The sequence below is a fragment of the Phasianus colchicus genome, chromosome 7, assembly GCF_987193195.1.
Source record: "Phasianus colchicus chromosome 7, bPhaCol1.hap1.1, whole genome shotgun sequence".
In the NCBI taxonomy this organism is placed as follows: Eukaryota; Metazoa; Chordata; class Aves; order Galliformes; family Phasianidae; genus Phasianus; species Phasianus colchicus.
The window spans coordinates 12286011-12307581 of record NC_143442.1 but is presented as its reverse complement, the minus strand read 5'-3'; the positions used below and the strand labels follow the sequence as shown (position 1 = coordinate 12307581).

General features: G+C 34.6%; 1 long non-coding RNA gene across 1 annotated transcript in view; it reads right to left on the bottom strand.

The window, feature by feature from the left end:
• Positions 1 to 5449: 5449 nt before the first annotated feature.
• LOC149917224 (uncharacterized) overlaps positions 5450 to 21571 on the bottom strand; it is a 28567-nt gene continuing 12445 nt past the window's right edge. Inside the window, exon 3 of the long non-coding RNA XR_016468005.1 lies at positions 5450 to 6088. This is a non-coding gene — a long non-coding RNA (uncharacterized LOC149917224). The remainder of the gene's footprint in view (positions 6089 to 21571) is intronic.

The following is a 21571-nucleotide window of genomic DNA, read 5'->3' as shown; positions in this document are numbered from 1 at the left end:
AATACAACATATGACTACCATCAACAACTGCATCCCAATTTTAAGCCAGAAAATCACCACCAGTAAGTATTCCCTTTAAAGTATTAAGAATATTTTTGTATACTTTCAAAGATTTGCCACAAAAAATTATTAACTGTAATGGAAGCTTTGTGGCTTAAGCTCTGCACAATAGTCAGTGGAAATATAACTTTCAGTCACTTGAATGTTACCAGAATTTCAGAGTTCAGATAAGGAGAAGAATTTCTGATTGTTTGCAAAAAGCAGGACTCCATCTAACCCAAGAGAGTTCATCTGATTTACTCTGGTTAAAATTCTGGCCCATAGGATTTTAATGTGATTTCCTATCTACTCTCTTTCTGTCTTCATTTTCTAGCTGCTCAGAAGTCACTCCTCAGAAAGAAATAAAGATGCTGATGTTGACTATTCTTACATATCACAGTGAAAGGGAGACCAGAAAAGATCTTGTGTGTTTCATAGAATGAAATTCTTACTTCATATTGATCACGAATTTAAAAAAACAAAAAAACAAAAACACTAACAAAAAACAGTTCACCCAACATTATGAAGGTTTCAACTTCGCCTAGCTGGAGCCCTTTAAAGCCCACCTTTACTCCTCTGGTTTGTGTAAAGTTCGTGGAGTAAATTCCACAATGTCATTATTTTCCTCCTGAATGCAAATGTTGCAGTCAGTCTGAAGCACAATTTCCTTCTTGTATTCCTCTTTTTTAAATAAAAATGCCATATAAAAACATTGAGCTGTTCCAGTAACACAAGGGAAACAAACAACTAGATGTAGTCCAGCATTACCCCTGAAAAAGTTAGATTACTTTTCCAACTAACCATAAGTACAAAGCCATCTTTTAAGCACTCTATACAGAAGTATTTCTTAAGGTTCTCATCTGTTACAGGCACTGAATTCTCTGGTTGAGGAGTTCCTGAGTACACATATATAAACAAATGTCAGAGTAACCGTAGAGAAAAAAAATTTACATTCCTGCCAAAAAAATCATCACTATTTTTAAACTACAGAAACATCAAGATAAAAGACAGAAACATCAGGATAAATTTTGTGAAGTACTTAATTAGATCTGGACTGAAATTGAGTATAATTTCCCCTCAAAATTTCAATAAAACTCAAAAAAAAAAAAAACAAAAACAAACAAACAAAAAAAAAAACCCAAAACCTTAGCCCTCAAGCAAAAACCTGCAAGAAATATTCCTTTTCTGCCTTGCAGCAACTGAAGTTTGAAGTTTTCATTATGCCATTCTTCATTCAGGGTAAGTCATCCAACATTCTTTTTAGGGACATTCCAGTCCTTCTTTCCAGCGAATTGAACAACAAGGCTTTGCAGTTGTATATTTTTGTTTTGCTAAATAGTTCAAATGGTTAAGTAGCAATAAACAGACAAAAGAACATAAGACAGCAGGGGATGAAAACGAAAAAAAAATGTATCCTGACCTGTCACTTTAACTCCTAAGACTGTCTGTATAACATTTAGGCCCTTTAGATGAATATTATCATTATGATGAATATCTCAGATAATTTATCTAGAAGTACCCTGTAACACTATATTGGGATGGAAAGTACCACAATAATAATGGGGTAGCAAAGTCTTTGACTACAGCAAATGAGAATGAGCCGAAATGCAGCAGCCATGGATGCAAAAATACAGGAAAAGAGCTGCTTACCTTTTGAAGGCCTCAGGTAGGCAGGGATCTCCAACAAGAGATGCCCTTACCTCCACTGCCAACCCTTAAATGAGGTCTAGGAAGTGGTGGAACCTGGCTCCATGTCTTCTAGACACTTAAATGCATTTCATGCATGTAAGCTCCCCTGGGTTGGCCCTGCAATCCCACCAGGTGCTCAATAACTGGTTCAGGCTGTGACTTCACATTTCCACTACATATCCACACTGGTGTCACTAAATAATGTGATAATGACCAAAATCTCTGAGATCAAAGATCCTTTTATGAAAAATTTAACAGCTGTGGGAGAATAACAGCCTGAGGTGATTCTGAAATTGCCAACAGATAAATAAAAGTCTTTTTTTGTATTTATTTATTCCATTATGGAAAGCTATACCTATAAGATGCTAATGAGAGCTAGAAATGTAGATGTGATTGTCAAAACTTTCAATGAAGTCACCTGAAACCAGGAGCTGAAACCTGAATAGAAATAACTGGTCAGTCCTTTACAAGTCTGATGATAATTGACAACAATGAACAGAATCAGACAAGGAATGTGGCAAGCTGGAAACAACTGGCAGGTCTGAGGTATACGAGAATTGGTCAGAGCTATCAGTGAGAATATTGCAGCCAAAATGGGAGGGGCAGAGTTTATTAGCAAGCCTCTAAAGCACTCCTGTTAACTGGAAAGATTGAAAATACATGAAATTAAATACAATACATTAAGTATTTTTACCATATTTGTAACTGTAAGTGCACATCAGTTTATGGGCCTCTTATTCTTCCCCCTTTGTCAGCCACCTTCTAAAGTAACTTTCAGTGAATTCAAATGCAGCAGATGGGTCCACTGTTCACACATATTAATTAAATTCTATAAGCAATATGCAACATAGTATCACTATCAAATGGCTGGAATTCAAACACAGTAAAAGCACTTAAGTTTAAAGTTTGCCTTCACTACATGGACAGTTTTCCTTGGCAAAATTACAGTCTCATCAGGATTTCACTTTTTAAATTGCCTTGAATTTTATGCTATATGTTTATATGAGTACTGATTCTTTAGCAGCATAAAAACCAAATGATTTTTGACATTAGATGATCATGAAAATTCCTTCAGCTGTGACAATAAATTATCTCTGGATTGCTTAAGATTAAAATATTAGTTTTCAATTGAGGGGTTTTTTATTTATTTATTTATTTTTAGGTGTTGATTTAGGTGTTGAACATGGTTGGACTTTTTTTTTTTTTTTTTTTTTTAATGTGAAAGATACTTTAATTTCCTCTTTTTAATTTAAATTTAATTAAGATCTGTCCTCACCGGCTTTCACTTCAAGGTCCCCAGTTCTATCTTTGTTTACCCTCCAAGTGTTTCCAATACCTTGAGCACATTAGGAATATTAAGCAGTTAATCAAGAGAAAAAAAAAAAAAAAAAAAAACATTAATTTGTTCTCTAACATCTTCCATTTTATTTTTATTTTTTTTAATCAAAAGAATATTTTGCATATAAGCCCACAGATTCAATAGCCCATTTCATCACCAGGCACTAATATTTCAATGCACCCAGGATTTTGAAATAAATCTTCACTGATGTGAGTGATTGGCCTTCTGTACAGGAATCATCCCAGCCCCTATGTAATTATTAAGACTCTCCCAAACAGGCTTTAAAATAGCCTAAATACATAGCTAAATAACACCAATTGGTCTATGAATGTGTGTGTATATGGAAAAAGCTGATCAGTTGAAGCCACGTTAAGTTCTCTACCTAATTCGAAAAGCTGAATACAACTCAGAAATTCGTAAAACCCATCACACTGTGTAATATTCTCTACTCTCTCAGGCCTGTGTCAGAAATGGCAGCTGTATCACTTCTACCAGAGAACCAAGGCTTGCCCTCTTGTGGGTTAAGTTTCTAGAAGCTGTTCTGCTAAAAGTCAGGTGTGAAATCCATTTTACATGTTGGATATAATCTAATATCCAGCACAACAGTAACTACCACAAACAATAAAGCCACTAAAGGGACAGAGAACTTTCTACATCTGAACAGCACTAGTATATTTATTTCTATTGTAGTCATTGCTATCACTGAACTGATACCAAGAATCTGCTCCAGAAACAGTACTTGACCTTATGATATACGTTTTACCTGGAACTGTTTTATATAAACATAGGTATCCTAATTCCTGGCAGTGCTGATTTGCATTCATAGGTATCAGCAACATTAGCCAGCTCTAGCTAACATTAGTTTAGGAACCTTAGTATTAGAATTTATTTTGACTTCTATGTGAATTTTCATTTGTGTATTGTGAATTTTCATTTGGGAAGTAACATTTCCATGAGCTGAAGTGTAATCGCTTTTTGAAATCCCTTCTCATGACATTATAATTTGTTGAAAAGTTATAAAACTAATAATTGTTTATAGTATGAATAAGAAGCCACTGCCATTGTGCAGTGATTGTTTTGGTTTTTGTCATACAATGGAAAAAACCTAAGTGCTCTTATATCCTTCCAAAACAGGTGTTTTCAACCCTTCCTGTGATCATAAATACTTAGGTTGGGGTAAAGTGGAAAAGAAATAGCCACACAAAACAAGCTTCCAGGTAATGATGCACAAAACAGCTCAAGTCATGAATTAACCAAGGTAGAGGATTCAGTCATGGGAACTAAAATAAAATACATGAAATTATTTGTATTGACATCCTTCATTCATTTGTGAACAAACAATAAAAGCTCAAAGTTTGTTGATATACGCAACATACAGCTAAAACTTTTTCAAAAAGTTTTTTGCTCCTAATGCAAGTAGCTTTTGTGTTTCTGGAAAAGATTGCAAATATGATTAAAGTTTTATCTTTTTGATGAAAGCATGAAAATCTAGTTATGTTTTTAAAGATTCTGCATTATCCCCAAACGGTTTCTAGTAAATGTATATTTTTCTTCCTACATTGGAAAGCAGAGACAAAAAAAGCAATATTAGAAAATTCCCATTGGGAAGCTTACTAATAATTTGGGGACTAATAAATTTGAGGAAAGAATTTCTTGAAAAAGACAGTCAATGTGAAGACAAATGAAATAACTACATTGGACATAGCACCCTACTAGGAACTTCTGATGCACATGCAGTTTTTTGAAGATGGAATGGCTAACTATTTACAGGTGAACTCAGGGTGACAGCGGTAGTAATTAGTGACAATTGTTTTTCTTTGTGGAGTTAATAGCAGAGCTTACCATATGAAGAAACACTGAAGTGTGCTCATAGGTTTAAACTTTTGTTTTAAAAGTAGGAAACATTAGCTTTGATCCTCATAGAAAAGTTATGATGAATATAGTATTGCAGTACACAAAGCAAGTCTGCAAGCCTGTTCAGGTTATTGTTTAGAGGCAAAATAATCCTACTCTATCCCCATCTCAAAGGCAAGTAAGCATCATGAGAAAACAGTTCAATAATCTGGAGTCTGTTGGTCTGAAGCATGTTGGTTCTTCTTAAAAGACTAAGCCATAAACTGAGGGGGAGAAGAATTTGCTTCCTGAGAAGCCTGCAGGAGCAGTAGGTCAAACAGATCTCAAATCTACCAGCATAAATTGTCCTTCATGAATGGTATCTGGATGGTGAAAGACAGTGTAAAACGCAAACCCAACTACAAGTTTTTGCCTGTGCATTCTGCATATTGAGACCCGTATGAAGACAAGCCCTTGAGGGTAAGGAAAAATTAATAAAAAAATAATATAAAAAACATGAAAGATGTCTGTACCTTTGTGAAAAATAGACTTTCATCTTGCATTTGTCAATTTACTTGGTGCACTTCCTTATACATATTGCATTTTTTATATAATGTTATATGCAATACATTATAATAAGCACACACAGATCAACATTTTCCAGCTTCTTCCATCTGCAATCAGAACAGCGCATGTTGTAAGGGAGCTCTGTGGTTTGTCTGATACAACCCCCTGCTCAAAGCAGTTAACCATAAATAAGTTTGGGATGTACAGGGTTTCTCCAGATAGGCTTCAGAAGTGTCCAAAAATGGAGATAACATTTATGTTCAGTTTTGTTCTTTATTTGACCACTTTTTGTGGTGATTTCTTTTTCTTTTTTTTTTTTTTCCCTCCCCATTAACTGCTTGGAGTTTTACTTCCACTGGTAATTTATACCTTTCAATTTACACCTCCAAGGGCTTGGCTCTGTCTTCTGTCCTTCTACAAAGAAAAAAGCCTCAAGTAGATTCATCCCCATCCTTAGCTTCCTCTTTCTTGACTTAAGAAATCCAACTACTTCTCCTGCCATAGATTAAGGCTTTTAGAGCAACTTGGTGTCATTCCACTCCAAGTGAGATCTGATGCGAATTGCTTTTGAGATGCTGAGATTGTGCAGCATTAAAAAGATGTGTTTCTTAAGATGAACTGCTGGAAGCAGAAAAATGAAATAAATTTACAAAGTTCATAATTTATGCCAGCTAATACTGCAATACTCTTACTACATGTCATTTTTTAAGCTGAAAATTGATGCTTTGCTTTACTAAGAAACATTCCCATTGCAGCATCTGAAACTTGAAAGAAAAAGAAAATACTTATTTTCTGTTTACAAATAGGAATGTTTTGGAAAAAATAAAGAGATTTGACACAGGTCACACACAAAGAACTGACAAGAGAAAAGTGGGTTTCTGGCAGTATATCTTATTTTCTGGTCTATTATTACATTTCTGAATCAGATAAATATCTTCAATGCACTTGCTCCTGTTCTCCAACAAAATAATGGAAAACAATACCTTACATGTGAGCTCTGAAAACATAGTTTTGTTGCTTTTAAAACACATTTCTGCTGTGTTTATAAAATATATCTAAACAATTGTTTTGCATCAAAATGAATCATGTCAATTCATCTCTGTCTATAGGGATAATAGTCCAAATAAGAACCTCTAACACAAGCTAATATTTTCTTGATTTACTGTGAAAGAAACATTTATTTGTTGTACTGTTTCAAGTGTAGATATTGATGACCAGGAAATGAAAATACTCGACAAGCTTCCAGGCTAATTTCACGACAGATCAGTCAGGAATGACACACAAGAACGTGATCTTGGGTATAGCTGTTAATATCTAGCAAGCCATTTGGGAAAAAGGGAATTAACATTGAGAAGATGCAATCAAAAGATCCTCCAGTAGTGAAGATGTCAGTGGCAGGTATTCATCACTAAGACCATAACAAGTTTACTAATCTTACAAAATTGGAACAAGGAATACATTAACTCTGTTCATTAGGTCCTTCCTGCTGTTATGGTTTGATTATTATTCATAGTACTTGGACACTTCACTTAGGATTCAGTTATTAAGAGTTCTAAGTGCTACACATCAGCATAATAAAAGTCCATCCCCAGCTTTGCTTTATAGTATTACAGAAAATAAAAGGACTTCATTTGCAGTTTGAGAATGAACACAGAATGATATTACACAACCTATGCCCTCAGTAAGAAACAAACAAACTCATACCTTGATGCCCTTATACTTTGTCCTCCCCACAGCCTTCTACTACTGCAGTGATATTTTCCTTCACTTTCACTTGTTTATAGACATCCAGCTAATACATAGAGGCAGCATCCCTCACACAACTATCAGCAGAGAATAACACTGACACACTTCCATTGCTGTCTTCACCAGAGGATTCTAAGACACTCCAGAAATCCCCAATTTTCAAGGCATGTCTCTAGTAGACTGTGGTGGCTCCAGTGTTAGTCTGACTGCACTTTTGGTAGAGAAGCTTTGGCTTGCAAAATACCTGAATGAGGTCCAGCAGGGGACTAAAATGAACCAGACTGTTATGCCTCAGCTAAAAGGTTACTGCTTGGAGAATGACAGAAATTTAGGTTCAAACATTGGGGGCAAAAGGTATCTTATGGATTTTCATCAGGCAGATTCATATCTATACAGCACAATCTGTCAAGAACACTCTAAGCAGTGCACTTACATACTCACGATACTGAAGCAGAGAGGAGCATAACTATCTTTCTTCCTTCTCACCACAAAGTACATTAAAGTTTAACTTATTTTGTGGTTTAGATCTCCATTTCCCCACCAGAACTCTGAGTTCTGTTACAAGGGAAGATTATTCCAAGGAGGAATGTAGAACATGATTGTTTCTGCATCTAGGAAAAAAAAATGCTTAATGCCTGGGCTGACAAAGATTTGATATTAAGAGAATGTAATGGGCTTACTCTGCCCAAGAATGAATATTGGAAGTCCAGATTAAAGACAAAAAGACTGGTTTTAATTTCTCCTTGTTATAGCATTTACAGAATCTTTAAATACTATATGACTTGAGAAGAGTTAGAAATGGAAAGTAATAACAATGAGCACTATAACTGCAAATCAAGATACAAATAAAAATAGCTTAAGAACGTGGTAAATTGGAAATTTGATGTTCACTACATGGAAGATGGAATAGATGACCTTTAGTCCATTGACCCAAGTGATTCTATGATTCTGCGGGTCTATGGGTGCAAGAGAGGAATCATGCCATTTTTGAGTTGTGAAAACTATTCCTTCCACCTACACACCTTCTAGGATCTTTATTTTTAAAAGTGAATACCTAATCTACTAAAATCCATAAATACTTTGATTTGAACTGCTACAAATCTGTCTCATGAAGTTTCAAAAACAAGTCTGGAGGTGTAGCAAGTTTTCAGGGATCTTCTGATGATATAAGCAGTACAAGAAACTGTGACCGAGTTACACTAGTTATGAATCACCTCCAACTAGACTGCCTTGAACCAAAGCTGACACAGCTGTCAGCACTACTCAGACCCTATGCTTTCCATGGCAGGAGCATCAGATCCAAGAACACAAAAACTTTGTGCTTTTCTCTCCCTGAAAATCAAATGGATAGCAAAGGAAAGTAAGAGAAGGACAAAAGAGACTAGTTAATGAGCATAAATCTAGAAAACATTTCTGCTGGGAAGAGCACACTGACATCTCAGAGGCAGTACTCATGTGGAAGAAGTTAAAAAGCATGTTCTAATTTCATGTAAGTCTTTATGTAGAAGGGGGAGGAAAACCTAATACTCCAATTTAGATTAAATTTTACAGCTACTGGTAGTGTAGATAAAAATTCATAGTTTCACAGCTGTAAAGGTTTTAGATTTAATTAGAGGGACTTGTTTCCCTTTACATGGCAACTTTTGCAATGAGCTATGCTCTGACAATTTGCATTAATGTGCTTTATATAATTCTCACTGAGTTTCCTGCTGTGAGTTGCTATGCAGTATCATATTTTAGGATACAAATAAGAAAGGAAGCCTTTATTCTTTCTGACTTGCATTTGGAATTTGGCTGCTATTAATTTATTTTAAGAATGATAGTCATAGATAAGAGTCTAATAGACTGTCTAATTGCCTTTTATTTTACAGCCTTTCATTTTGCTCAATGAGAAATACATAAGATAGCATATATGTGTTCATATGATATGAAAAAAACCTGTCAGTTTTCTTTCAGTCTACTAAACAACATATATTGCAGAAAGGCACAAGTCACAACGCATGCCTTTGCGCTTCCTAGCGCATGGGTGCAAGCTGAAAATGCATACATTGCTCCAAAAATATTGTCTCTTATTTATTTTCAAGGAAGCTACAATAAATACTAAGAGAACAATAACACTGTTTGATAGAGTAAACTCAGCTATGAAGCTGTATTTTTCAGTACAGTCACCACTAATAGCTATACGTTTTCACCATCTATAAACAAGAGCCTGCATAGCAAAAGAATTTTTCCCCTTTACATTATTTAGTATGATGCCATACTTTAGCTTTGGGAAAAAAACAATAACAACACACTCATATACCACTTATTGCTGACAAGTAGCTGCACAGAGCCAAGGATGTTTCAATCTCATACTGTCCTGCTAGTGTGAGGACTGAAAAGTCACAAGGAGCTAGAAGGGTACAAAACCAGGATAACGGTTAAACTGGCCAGAAATATATTCAATATCTTATGATACCATGAAAAAAAAAAAGCAGAAAATTAGCCAGAAGACAGTTACTGCAGGAAAAACAATAACAACGTACTTACCTGATCAACAAACCCAGATCACATAAAGCAAGAAACACCAGCAGAACACAGAAACTAAACTTCCCCAAAAGTTATTTGCATTTCAGCCTTTCTCTAGGCCACACACAATGGAACTGCCTCACCACTGACCTGCTTGTTTAGACTACCTCCCATCACAGCCCAGTGATGCAGTGAGTCATCCCCTAATAATGGAAGAGCCTCCCTCCTTCCCTTTTACCCCAGAAGCTACTGATGTACTATAGATGTTTCCTACAGCTAAGCACAAGCTATTGAGGAAGGTGCTGTGAATCTTTTTCTATTTGAGTATCAGTATGGAGCCAGCTATGTGGAGGTCAGACAAATTCTTGGCACCCTGTGCTACCATATTAGACTGAGCTTAAGGCTTTTTTTCTAAAAAAAAAAAAACCAAACAAACAAAAAAAAAAAACCAACAAAAAACACAAACATATTAGTAAGTAGTTTTAGCTAAAAAAAAAAAAAGAAGATAGATTGACACACTGCAATTTTTCTTAGTTGTTTTAGGAGTTTTTTTTACTGCTTATACTAGAATTAATCTGCTTCATAACTGCACATATCTTTGTATTGGTTTATATTGGTTTACTTGGATTGTGAGAAACAAGCAGATTTTTTTTTAAGTCACTTAAATAAGAAGAAAATTCTGTATATAGAAGACAGACTGTATTTCTGCTATTACTTTACTCTCAATTTTCTTTCTCCAACACCTGTCTCTTTTTTAGGATTAATCTTCAATTTCTTCTAAATGTTACATTTGAACCTCTCTGAGATTTTCCTAATAACTATTGAAGTACTTCAATAAAGTCACACATTTTCTTACTGAGAGTTTTTTCAAAGCAACAATGAAAATTCCAAAATAACATTTCAAACTGAAACAGGTAATTAATAAACATTGTGGTAATACATTAACTTGAATCAAATAGAATGTTTGATCACTGATTAGCACTTCTGGGGGGGAGCATATACTCTTGCTGCAGCCTTTCATTTTAATACTGAAATGTTTAAATTAACTTACAGAGATCCAAAAACAGTCACTCCACATTTCAGTTCTGGGTACTTTTCTCAACTTTGATCATTAAAAATTTTCATACTAAAAATAACATTTATATGGCATGAAAACACGTTTCAAGGTAATAAGTATTCCTTTACGTTACAAATTATTTTCTGAGCAGTTTGATGTTAATAGAAATGTGTTCTTATTCTAAAAAAAAATAATTGTTAATTTGTATAAGTATATTAATTGGTAGCACACTTGAACTGTGAATTTGTTCATGGTTAGTAGAGCTCCAACTGCGACCATACAAGATGTAGATGTCAGATTCATACACTTGATGTTAATTAAGAATCTAATTCTAGCCTTTTCAAAAGGCTAGCAATATACAATTGAAAGGACTTCTGGTTAACCTATTGATTATTTTGAGATTTGGAAATTAAAAATACAGTGAAATGCAAAATGCTGTAATAGCCTTATTCGCATTATCACTCTAGCTAGGTGACTCTTTCACTTTAATTGGCACTGAGAAATCTATTCAGTCAGCCATGTACTTGATTGTTAACAAATGGAGAGTAAAAATGGATATTTGGTAGACAGATTGCCTGGCCACTGCAGCACGATCCCAATCCAACTCCAAAAATGTTTGGAAGGAATAACATAGCTGCCAAAGGTGTTTAAGAACAGTCAGACACTTGAAAATGCTACAGAATTTAGTTCCCTGGCAAATGCTCTAGCAAGCTTTCCTACAAAATGTCAACATTTGGATTCACAGCATCCCAAGATACCTGTTAGTTGCAGCTCTGCTGAAGCTCTGAAGGTTTAACTATCTGAACAATGAAAAATTAGTTAAAGCTGGAAATACAGCAGCATTGAAGCTTAACATCTTGAAAACAATGTGCCAAGAGTAAACAAGAACTCATCTGAGCCAAAACAAGCATACAGGATCTAATTTGATTTCTGTGCTTTGGTAGTGTTTTCTTAAAACATATTTTTGTAGCAGTTGCAAGACATAAATTTTATTCATTGAACTGCTTATCATGCCATAGTGCTCAAATAATAATGCCCCAGCTCTCTGTTTTGGCTAATAAGATAATCCATTATAGAAATGCCAAAGAATTGTAGAATGGCTTGAGTTGGAATGGACTTTAAAGATCATCAGTTTCCACCTAATTTGAAACACTCATAGAATCGTAGCATGGCCTGGGTTGAAAAGGACCACAATGATCATCTAGTTTCAACCCCCCTGCTATGTGCAGGGTTGCCAGCCACCAGACCAGGCTGCCCAGAGCCACATCCAGTCTGGCCTTGAACGCCTCCAGGGATGAGGCATCCACAACCTCCTTGGGCAAACTGTTCCAGTGCTTCACCACCCTCTGTGTGAAAAAATTCTTCCTAATATCTAATCTTTATAAACCTAACCTTTGGCTTAAGACACAGCACTAGACCTCAGTTCTAACAAGCAGCTGGGAATTTCTTATGATTATGAACTTTAAATCAAATTTCCAAAAGATTTTCAGAGATTAACAAATATAGTCACTTGGGTTATCAGTGAAAATCTGAAGATTCTGATTTTCAAAGGTATTTCAGTGTGTAAATATCCTGTCTTACCTTTAAAGATCTATGTTCCTTTTGAAACAAATAGTTTGCAAATTATGGGCACTGCAGTATTAGCTTAACTTTAATTAAGTGTCTACTCACACTGCGTTACACATTGCACAGAGTGGTTAGAGCATTAAGTCACAGGAACAGTTTGCCAAACAAACATCTACGGACACCATGGTAGGAAACCAAAATGTCCAGACCAGCACAGAACTCTAGGATACCCTTCACCAAAGCTGTGAAGTGCAAATATGAAGGAAGCACACAGGCATATTAGGAAAATATGGGAGATCTGAATGTCATGAATCCTTACAGTTTCAGTAAATTACATCAGAACTTTCACATTAATCCAGAAATTTATTTTAACTACAAATCCATAAAAGTTTTGTCTGAGTTGTTTTTGTTTTGGTTTTTTGTTTGTTTGTTTGTTTTCCTGTAATTATTCAAGTTCATCCAAAATTTCTGTGTTATTTGGAACCTAAATATTTTCCATGCCTTCAGTCTGGACAGAAATTATTTTCATTTGAACTTTCCACTTAATGGACATATTCCTAGCTTTGAAGTCACATCATACAACTTTATATTACACATTTTAAAATTAAATTTTAAATTGTGTAAGTCAAATTTCTTATTTTATGACTACACAGTAATTCAACTGTGTCAGAAACCTGCTTACAGCCTTATAGTAAAGAAATTTTAAAAGAGTGAAAGGAAAAGGGTAGAAAAAAAAAGTAGAGTCAAAAGAATTTCTAATACATGTTAGATCTGTCACTAGTTCTCATCAGGTCAGTAAGAACTTAATGAATGAACAGTCTCTATACTGGTTTGACTAAATATTTTACTGCGATGAAGTGCATTGGAAGATGCAAACTTCTTTAAGTAGTTCTTTTCCAGCAACAGCGCAAACAGTTTTTCACAGTATTTCAGACCCACGCTAAGGAGTTTAAACCTGCTTAGCAAAGAATACCTCAGCTGTCTTCTAGGATTGTAATATTGTCCTCTGCCCCTTTAAATCTCAATTAGCAATAGATCTTCAGCAATAGATCTGATAATGAGAAGATACAGGAAGCCATGTAGAAGTACAAATTATTAAGCCAGTTCATTTAAAGCAGAGAAACTTTCCACTGCACAGAAGGTTGGTGGCTGTACATTAATTAATCGAATTCTTCAAAACTTGATCACTCAAGACTATTTCTGAGAAACAGAGTTTTATGAGCTATCCTTCACGTACTGTATAGATTTGTTCACTTAATGAACATGTAATTACAGAAGTCATGTAGTAAATAAGATATAGAAACTAAATGTTTTGGTAATTATCAGAGTATTTGATAATTTTGGGTTGTTTTGTTGTTTCTCGATTGACTCAACTACCTTTCTAGGATGTGACTTTGCCAACATCAAAAGACAGGTAAGTCCCAAGTGAGGTCAAAGAATATTTTGTGTGACATACTTAGATAAAACCTGTAATAAAAAAAAAAAATCACTAACAACGTTGCCCTACATGTAAAATGCATCTACAACTATTAGAGGAGGTTATTAGAACTCTTGACTGCACTTATTTCTTATACCTTTCTAAACACAAATTTAACTTGCAGGATTGATGCACCTACAGTCATTTTATCATGTCATTCCTTCACTGCAGTCACTTGTATCTGAAATCCAGTGCTATTCATTTGTGACCTCTTCTCCGAAGAGCTTGCTGCTCTCAGCCTCTCTAGACTACCACATTTTATGAACAACATAGCAGAAATCAACAAATAGGCCTTGTCAGAATAACAGTGATGAGGCACTGTAAAGCAGATGATTAAAACTGGAGCCTAAACAGACAAATACACAGCAATCCATTTCCTACTGCTCCAGAAGCTGATTTATTAAGATCTAGATCTTCATATGTTCAATATATTTTATGAGAAGAAATACTACCTGTATGGTCTACCGAGTGTATGCTGTATGTTTAACAACCAGCTTGTGTAAGTAAGCCTAAATCCATTGTTGACCTCACAAGTGGACAATTTGTATTTGGGTGGCCTGGCCACTTATCTCAGTTGAAGTGCATAAATATCTGTTTTATGGAATACTTAAGTCACCTTTGCAGTGGGGCATCCAGTAAACAAGAAATTCTTAGGGCAACACTGAATTTGATTTCAGCTTTTTTTTTTTTTAAACCATCTTAGAAGATTGCTATAGGCATGCTGAAAGGCTGGTTTATAGAGAATTATTTTTGCATACTGTTTATTTTATGTTGCTCTCTAAACTAATAAGGCTACCTCATTTTTAAAAAAAAGAATGAAAGCTTACCTATATTTTGCATTCTTTTCCTCTTCTTGGGCATTTCCAGAGAACTCAGTATAATTATTCTAGCTCTCCGCATATATCATTTATTTAATTACAGCTCACTCATCTTTTCTACTGGAATTCCAGCAGATGCAGTTTACCACACAGCCTCAAAGAATCAGGGTAACAGGAATTCAGCCTGATTTTTCCAGCCTACTTCCTATACGTTTCCGTCATCTTCAGAGAAGAATTCAGTAACAGGTGTAAGGTGACTTGAGGTCTATTCCCACACATTTCCCTTCTTACCTCAGGCATGTGATTTATCTCTCTGTAAATCACTTACTGATTTGGAAATATGAGCAACAAAGCAAAACAGCTACACTGACGGAAAAAACACTAAAAAAAAGCATTTTTATAAGTTCTGTTTGTTTGTTTATGTCTGGCTCAAATAAGTGCCCCAAACTTATACCAATGGCATCAAATTCTTTTAAAGTTATCAAAAGTCATCTGTGTTAGCAAGTGTTTCATAAGATACTTAAAGGAATCACATTTGTATTTTTTCTTTATCACCTTACTTAGAAATGCAGTTATATTGCTGACTCACTTGGTAGACAAAACAAATGGGCTCTATTAGCTCCAACTCAGGAATATAAAAGGAATATATAAAAATTCCTGTCACAAGGAGAAAAAACTGCAGAGGGCTTCAGATTTTTTCTGCTACGGGAAGGAAGAAAATACATCTGGCTATTCAACCACAGTTAAAGTAAAATCTCTTAAGGAAGATCTAATCAAATGGATTTTTGATGTATATTTTAGGACCTGGAGATGTTGTGAAGTGAAATAATTAAAATCACTATACATACATGTATTTAAATGCATGTGTATAAATATATATACATATATAACACATACACACAAAGAAACATACTTATGAGTACTACTGGAGCCTTAAGCAGAAAACTCCTAATTCTGGGGAGGTGAGAAGATCAGTAGAATGATTGCACATGGTTTTCAATATCAAATTAACACATTCAATATCAGTAAATGGCAATATTCTTTCATCCCCATTAGAGGTAGATTTTGGTCAGAGATTCAGTTAACTATCTTTACCATTTTATAATCTTATTCATTCTATTTTTAAGAAAAAACACATCGGAAAATCAGCTTAGTCTGATTCCACATGAAGTTTGATAACCAGTTATCAAATGAATTTATATGTAGGCTTAATGTGCAAAACTCAGAACTAAAATGTATGCAAGGTATGATAAGAAAAAACAATTTATGGCTAGGTGTATTAACATCTCTCAAGGTAAAATGAGATGTTATTTCAGATGTGTGTCATTTTTCTTTATGGATCTAAAGAGTATGTATTCAAAAGATATTTAAAATAAAGCAACTCATTTACATTTCACCTGTTCTATTCCAACTGCTCCGTTATCTCATGCTGATTCAAGTATTGTACATATCAGATGTGGGAAATCATAGAAATAAATTTTTGGCCTCAGATTTAGTGATTAATTTGTCATCAGAAAATTACATGTCAGTCTAATTTCATGGTTCTATTATCCTTCTGTCTAAAAACTTTATTAATAAAGTAATTAGTTCTTTAACTCAAGTCAGAATAAGTCCTGGACAGCTTTCTAAACTACACAAACATCTCTTGATAGAAAATAGAATTAATGCAGCTTCTAATCTACTTGATAACTGAAGATATTTTGCTATATTGTTGAGGAAATAATAAAAGATCAAAAGAAAACAATGGAAACATACATTCTCCAGATTATATTCTTTTCTTAATGAACACCTTCTCAAAGCTGGGATGCGTTTATTACACAGAACAATCTTTACAGAATGTCTATGGTCACTAGCCTAGAAAGATGCACATGAAAGTGTTTTATTTTTTCTGGGAAACCATAGTGGATGTGATAAATAAGACAGATTAATGGACTGGTAGTTTACTTTCTTCATAGGTAAATGATGGTTCACAATCATCAGCCTCTTTACAAAAAGAAAAAAAAGTTTGCTATTGTGCGAATTCCTGGTTCAAACTATTCTGAACTGGTTTAAATTGGCTGGAACCACCTAGAACAAGTCAGAATCAGTTAGAAAAAAAAAATAAATATTCACATGAACAAAACTTCAGGTAGTTGAAACAGTTCTGTGGAGGTTACTGCATAAAAATTTGAACTCATGTTTCCTGTTAAATACAGTGTATAATATATCCTTGTTTATGCTTTTAAAATAGAAATACTATTCAAGATTGTTTTCTGGTGTAAATCAGAATAGTTGCTGAATATGCTATGTAATGAATTTCTACTGATTCAATCAAATACCTTCAGGATTGTCAATTAAATGAAAAGAGAAACGCATCTTCCACTGGTGCAGTGCTATATATATATATTTTTTTAATTTAAAAATGCATTTTTTCACTACATGTCAGTTTAACAATGACGGACAGGAATAAAAATAGGTCAGAATCAAGAAAGCCCTGAGACTTTAAAGAGGTAAACATCTGTTGTTTAGAAACAATAAGATGCAGGCAGTAAGAGCCTGTGAATTGTGAAAAAATATTCTTGGCTTTGATTTAGACACATTCTATAAGCAGGGCTTTGGAAGTGTAGATACAACTTTTGTCCCTTAAGGTTACTTTAAAGAGTGTTAGGATGTTATAATGACAAATTTTTAAGGAAGAGCAAGTACTAAGCTTCATTTGCACAGTTTTTCCTCAGTTTCTATGGAATTATTATATTTAGAATGAGGAAATAGTCATTCTGGATATTTTCTTCTGTCCACTAGTTGCATTGTCAGATTCATAACCTCTAAAAGAAACAAGTGTTTGAAATTCATTATCAGACCAGCTCACATGAATAGGAACTGAGCTACAAGGAATCAAGAGGGAGGAATAGTTGTGCGTTGAAGAGCATAACCAATGCAACAGTTTGTCAGATGTATGTGATTCTTCATTGCATGTCACTGGGAACATAAGGCGCCCATGTAACCACATATATAGAGAGAAAAATATTGTTGTTAACACATTATATAATAGCCTGGATCAAATTATTCCATTTTCAAGCAAGAAGTACTCAATCATCTCCATTGATTTGAACTAGACAATTAGTCTAGTGAATACAGTACACATTGAGAACTAAGACTAAGGCCATTTGCCTCTAATTGTTCTGAAACGAATGATGTTTGCTTTATGTAAGCACCATATATAGCACAGTTTTTTTAATATTTACTAAATGCTCCTATTTATTTTACTCATGATCTGAATATTTAGCATTGCTTTGGATGTTCATTAAGCATCAGTACAATATTTACAACTTGCTATAAGACAAAGCAAAACAAGAAATATACACACAAGTTTTGACCAACTGTGTGTTCCAGCCAGGAAGACACTTTAGCATCTGCTTATGCCTCCTCTGGGGAGTCCTTCTTTGCTTAAAATTAAGCAGTTTCTTAAATGCTTCACTGGATTATCTCCCTAGAGCCAAATACACAAGATTCTACAGTTTGTCACAATAATTCTGATTTAATGAGTCCCTGTGCTTTTGTCAATTGGCATCTGGACATTAATTCTTTTTTTTTCAAGCATGGTTATTGCTTGAATGAATATGGGTAATAAAAATCTGTAGTGTTGGGCAAAAATACTTGCTTCTGTCCTTTCATTTGACATGAGGACATTTTCTGCACCCACTTAATAGTGCAAGTTAATTGTACAGTAGCAACTACTGTAGGGTTCTTGAAGGGTTTATGGATACAGCGTTTGAAGGAATTCCAAGATCTGGAAATACTATGTATATCCCTGGGTTCTCTCTTCCATTTTTCTTCTATGGCTATTATTTTAATGAACCAGTTTAGCTAACACCTCTCTAGAAAGGTAGATATTTAAAAGACCCAATTTCTGTAACATCCATAACTAATCAAGAGTTATGAAGTAGCTCAGCAGAGAGTCTAACTCATAGCAGAGACTTGATCTATCAGGAATTCGTACGTGAGTTTGTAATCATCCAATTCATACCAAATACAGTTTAAGGCATTGTGAGAACTTAGAGCATATGTTGTTCTTTCTCTACCACCTCCCAGACCACTAGGCCTCTAAATTAAAATATTCGTCATATAAAGGCAAACAAAAACTCCTGAACAACAAACACAATATGGATACTAATCCCAAAAAAGGAAGACGGATGTTTTTTTCTTTTTCTTGTTTGGACTACACTGATTACTACAAGCTTCAGTAATGGAAGTATATTGGGTTTATTGCTATAATCTTCTCTAGATTGTCAGAAAACTATTAGAAACATACCAAGTAAATCCTCCTTTCTTTCTTTAAGTCAGAAAACATTTGACACCCTATACATCCATTATTTTTTCACCTAATTGAACATACTGCCTTCTATAATAATTCCAGTAGATGGTAAATTGTACTCAGTAGCAGAAAAGAAGGAAGAAACTTCCTCCAATCAAGTAAGCTTCCTACTTCCTTCTAAAGCCACCAATACCTCATTCACAGCTCCTTCCTACTTACCAGCTTTACTAAATACTGTGCAAGGATTGATACAGTTCTTTCCCTAGCTTGATTGCTTATGGGATTTTTTTCCTCTGTAGATTAGTTCTCCTCCAAAATACCATGCTTCTGTCCCACACATCAGTGCGGATGCACTTCCTTCCACAGGGAGAAAATACTTGTTCCAATAAACCCCTCCCGGATTTCAGTGACCTTCAATGTGTTACAGCAACATCTGTAACCGTAGAGGCTACCAAAAGATTTTATTTCTATGAAACCAGTTGCTTGCATTTTACAAGCAGCTCATCCACTTCAGATTTAAATCTTAGAAAAGTAATGAGGATAATTACTACGCATATGAAAACTTTCAATGAGTCATTCTTCTTCCTTAAGAAAAACAAAGCACATCCAGCAATGTGGAATGAAAACAGATATATGTAAGTGCTTGACTTAATTCTTTTGTTTCAATCGTGTTTAACTACTTCATAATAAAACAAATCACCCAGTCTTTCTGTTAGCTTCTGGTGCTATATAAAACGCAAGACAACCAGTGTTAATTGCACAGGTCATCACTGTGCAGACTAAAAGGACAAGGCCTCTGTCTTCTCATGAATACCTCATTACTCTCCCAGGAGAGCATGTACCAGACTTTTTGCCATTTGTCACATGGCAGCATTTCATTCAACATCAATTCTCAAAAATATATCATAGTGTAAAGTCTGCTCACAGACGGCTATCAGATCTTGGTGGAGTTTGAGCCAGCACATTTGGAACTCTGGAACAATCAATGAAACACCTGAATGTACACTTACAGATATAGGTATACGTGCCTATATACGTGTGCATATATATAATATATATATACTAAGACCAAGATGTGGTTCTTTGCTTTTCCAAGGTAGCACCTGAAACAGCAAGCACAAAGGCACAAGAAGTAAAAAAAAGAATGTGTATGACAGTTAAAATAGGCTTACAGATTACTGATTTACTAAGAGTAATCACATTTGATTAACTGATTAAATCATGAAGTTTTTCCATCAGCTGACGGGATTTCTTTTTTCATTTTTCTTAAAACAGCCTCTTTTCTCAGTCACTCTTAAGAGTCACTATCCCTTTCACCATTAATCTGACAAGATGTCAGGAAAACGTTGTCCTGTCTTCAAAGGTCTTAAACAGAGGTAAGAAATAAAAGATGGTGAGAAATGATTAACGCAGAGGAATACAATTGCTGCCACATATCAGGTCTGCACTTCTATAAATATTTCATTAGTGAAATTTGCACTAATATCTGTCAAATTCCACTGAGTTTATAATGTCTGTTAGCGAAAAGCCTAGCTTTTAGCATTTTGCCTTATCAGCTGTGTGTGTCACTGGTGATATTTTATCAGTTGTCCAAAAGTTTGTAAGAAATCAAAAGTGAATTAGAAAAGATGTGGTTTTTAAAATATATAATTCATAACTAGCGCTCACTGTCAAAAGGAGATTCAGAATCCAGATTCTTACTAAGACAAGTGTTCTGAACTCCTGAACTCCTCTGAAGAATTCAAATGGCAGTGTCAGTCTTCATTGAAATGCAGATGAGTAAAACCAGAAAACCTCTTTCTGTTCTTGTGGGTTTTTATTGTTCTTGTTTCGGTGTTTTGGGTTTTTGTTATTGTTGTTCGTTTGGGGTTTGGTTTTTTTGTTTTGTTTTGTTTTTGAGTCCTGCCTGATCCCATTACTGATAGAATACACGTGGTTAGTCTTGATAATACAAGAAAAGAAATCACTGTAGAAAAGGGTGCATTACCTCCTGGAATGCACATGAACAACATGTTTTGAAACCTTACGGGATCTGAAGAGTAAGATACACAGTCCGACACTAAGATGTACATATTGACTCCAGGTTTATCAGGTATCTGAAGGAAAGGGAATGAGTAGTTATAAACTGCAAACCCATATTCCCAGTTTCTGGAATTTGATATTATCTTTGATGAAAACACATCCAGTCACTCATATTTTCAGTCCATTATTGAGTTGTATGCACTCTAAAAATTCATGAAACATATCTAAACAGGAGCTGCTAAATTTATTAGAAACCACAAAATTTTGATGGAAAATTTAATTTTAGTTTTTTAAAAAAACAAATTATAGAGTATTGAATCTTAATGGTAAAAGAGAAAGTAAAACATTGATAATCAGCATCACCTTTTATATCACTTGTTTTTTGTTGCTAGTGTGGACAAACATGATCAGAAATAACTACTTTTATATAAACTACAGTGGCATTCATGCAGTTTAACACACAAACTTTCAGTGGAAGGTTCAAAGACAAAATTTAAGGAAAATTATTGAAATCCCAATGATGTTTTTCCTTCACAACTTTTTTTTTTTTTTTTTTAATTAAATCTCAGCCAACCAACTGACTTTATAATAAAACATGAACACACACACTCTGAGT